The sequence below is a fragment of the Canis lupus genome, chromosome 8 (assembly GCF_048164855.1).
Source record: "Canis lupus baileyi chromosome 8, mCanLup2.hap1, whole genome shotgun sequence".
Taxonomy (NCBI): Eukaryota; Metazoa; Chordata; class Mammalia; order Carnivora; family Canidae; genus Canis; species Canis lupus.
This window is the reverse complement of record NC_132845.1, coordinates 27179305-27182760: the sequence shown is the minus strand read 5'-3', so window position 1 is coordinate 27182760 and position 3456 is coordinate 27179305. Positions and strand designations below refer to the sequence as shown.

Genomic DNA, 3456 nt, shown 5'->3' with positions numbered 1-3456 from the left:
GCTTGGAGATTTGGCCTTCTTCACTCTTAATGATTTTATTCAGAGAAGGATTATCTTTCCTTTGTTTCAAACAGTGGTGATCTGGCACTTGTACAGGCTCTCTGCAGGAGGGGGTTGAGACAGAGAGAGCTGGGAAGAAGCACTTTGAGCTGGAATGTGTCATTGAGCAGATTTAAAGGTATTTTAATCATAGGCCTTTAATGCTATTTTAGAACATATGCGTGGCTCCCTAGCTTATCTCCTTCTTTCTACTCCAGCTGCTGAGAAATAGGCAAATTGCTCTCAGAAAGACGAATACAGTATATTTATGGGCCTCGCATTTTTGATCCCAAGTGTTGAGAACAAGCAAGTTCACAGAAACATGTGCCTAGAACAGCGCCCCGTGATCAGAGAGCTCTGTCTACGGAAGGGCTCCTCCCCCCTTCACATGGACTTAGCTTCCTTCAGAAGCCCACAAGTAGCTACCTGGGCAGGTTCAGCTCATTGATTTGCCACTGCCTTTATTCTCCTGAAATATGACTTTCTATTCATGCTATCCTGGTTTCTATTCCACCCTGTAATTTGTGCAAAAAGCAAAGTATCAGGCGTGCCTGCTTAACAGTCTATTGACATTTTGCAGAACAGAACAGATTGGACCTATTTTCTTTCTGCAATCAGTTTAAAGTATTTGAACCTTTCTAACAGCTGTGAGACAATATTTATTCTTAGTCAGCAACTGAGTTCATGAGTCTGACACCATGTAATGTATGTAACTGTGTATTAAACCATGCAGAGCTGCCTGAGGAATGAGACAGAGCTTCGACAGGAGATCAAGCATGCTCTGAAAAGGACGCTTTGCGCTGGTGCGATGGGTCAGACTCCACTCTAGAAATAGCACAAAATGGTTCAGGAGGATGCCAGGGATTTCCATTTCCAGGAAGGCCAGTCGAACTCACCGGCAGGGGGAGTGTTTGTAGAGTTTTTCTGGGTGATGTTGTGGTAGTAGGGGCAGGGTTCCTGCAATGGGAGAGTTGTGGGAGATGATTAGGTAGTAGCTGTTTATGTGTGAATTTCACAGGATATCAAATAAATTTCAACCAATTCTGCTTGTTTTTAAATTATTAATAAGAAGCCTCAGGGAAGGGTTGGGTTATGAACCTTTGGGATGTATGCATAGAATCACTTTGGGAGCTTATTAAAAATGTAGACTTCTGTTTGCATCCTCTAGACTTTCTGGTTCAGAAGGTCACGGGTAGAGCTAAGGGATTTGCATTTTAAATAATCATCACAGGTAATTCTGATGCATGTAATTTAAGACAGATTGTTAAAGATTTCAAAAGGAGAATGAAGACCCTAGCACACTTCTTGCCCACGATTCAATCTCAACACTAATCCACAAATATTCAAGAATAAAAAATGGAGCAAAACTGACTCTACTACAGTGTTGTGTAGTTCGATTGTACATGGTGGGGAAGGTAATCAACATTTTTCTATCCCTTAATATGTGTCAGATGATTGGAATGCAATAGATTTTAAGCTTTTTATAGCTCTGTAAGTCAGTTCACATTACGTCATTTTACGGGTAGTAAAACAGGCTCAGAGATGTTTAGTAGCTTGCCCAAAATGACACCTGGTAATTACCAGAGCCCCCTTAGGCTTCTCGCTCTCCTCATTATGCTTGGGAAAGTTTCTCATGACTTCCTTCACAATGTCTTCACCAACAAATCTTAAGCCTGTGTTTGTAGCCTGGATCTCTCTCGGGTGTTCTCCAGCCATCTAGCCGTTGGTCTGTTTGACAACTTTGCCTTGATGTTTCCCAAACACCTGAGGTTCTCAATTGTGTTCTCAATTGTACTTGACCTCTTTCTCATATATTTTTTTCTCCTTTACTAATCCTCCAGCTCAGCCATTAGGACCCACCATCTACCTATTGGTCCAAGCCAAACATCATGAAGTTCTTTTGGCCAAAACACCTAATAACCTCCTGATCCTATTCTTTTCTGCTGGTCCTCCCTGCTAACCTTCTAGTTCAGGCCAGTATCATCTCTTGACAGGTGTATCAGTTAGTGTTTGCTACACAACACAAATTTTCCCATAACCTAGTAGTGGCTTAAAATAGAAATAATTTTACTTAAAAAAAAAAAGAAATCATTTTACTTAACTCACAATTATGTGTGTCAGCTGTGTAGTTCTTTGGGTCTGGACCAGTTTGGCTAAGCTCTGCTGGGCTTTCTCTTGTGTCTGTGATGTGTTGGTGAGATGGCTGGTGGCATAACGACCTACCATGGTCTCACATATCTAGCAGTGGGCAGGCTGTCAGCTGATGCTCATATGGCTTTTGACTAAGATGCTGGGGTTCTTTTCGATAAGTGGCCTCTTATTCTTCAGTAAGTTAGTGTGGGCTCACCCACATGGTGGTCTCAGTATTCCAAGCACAATAAAAGAGATGTAGAAGTACTTTTCAGGCCTTTGCACTATATTTGTTAATGTTACCCAGAGCACCTGACTCATTCACTCACCAAAGTTTATGGATAGAGGGAAAGAAACGTTTTATGGCCATTTTTGCAAACTATTACACTGGGACTTTGTAATAGCCTCCTAATGGTTTCCTTACCACCACTCTGACTTCCTCCAATCCCCTTTTCATCCAGCAGTCAATGAATGGTCTATCATGTCTTTACTCTGCTTGAAACTTTACTGCTATACCATTGTTTTGAATGTTCTAAAGTCCTAGCTCCTTAATGTGACTTAATAAGGTACTCCAGGATATATGTTCTATCTCCCCTTCAGGCTTTGACTCTCTCCCTATATTCTTAATTTCTTGTGATTACTTAAATAGCCAGATTTACTCTTTCTTAATCAGAGGGAACATGTGGCAGTAAGCTCTCATTAGTCTCCTTACCTTTCTCTCCCTGCAGAAGCTCTTTCTCATTTCCTTATCTTCCTTCCCCTCCCTTGTCTAACTAACATATTTATCCATAGTCTGAGCTTTTAAATATTCCTTCCTTAGGCTTTCCCTTGACTTTTTAAAATATTAGCAGTTATACTTTATTGCTTTAAGTGTTAGTCTTGGCTTTCCTGTGAGACTGTAAGCATTGTGAGGTCATAGACCATGTCTATTTTGCCTAGTACTGACTCTCTAACATGTAGCTCAGTGCCTGACACACAGCAGGTGCTTGATAAATACTGGCTGAAAGAACAAACACCCCTGACTTATTTCAGAATTCTTCTTACTATGGCACACTGCAACTTAGGCTCAATTTGCTGACCCTATTTCTTTTGCTTATACTTAATATATTTTGTTTATGGACTAGAAATGATTTAAGTAATGTGAGCAGAAGGAAAATATATTATTTTTCTCTATATATCATACATATATATGATATTGGAGGTATTTAGCAAATTTACTAATTAAATTTAGTAAATTTGGTAAATTCATACATTTCTTGTACAGGGGTAAAGTGAAATTTATGTCAA

At 40.0% G+C, this 3456-nt stretch overlaps 1 long non-coding RNA gene across 1 annotated transcript; it reads right to left on the bottom strand.

Annotated features, from left to right (window-relative positions):
- Positions 1-740: 740 nt before the first annotated feature.
- LOC140638029 (uncharacterized) lies at positions 741-3073 on the bottom strand. Its single transcript, XR_012035150.1, has 2 exons — positions 2882-3073; positions 741-996 (listed from the first exon to the last, which is right to left on the bottom strand). It is a non-coding gene; the product is annotated as an uncharacterized lncRNA (long non-coding RNA).
- Between the last annotated feature and the right edge of the window lie 383 nt (positions 3074-3456).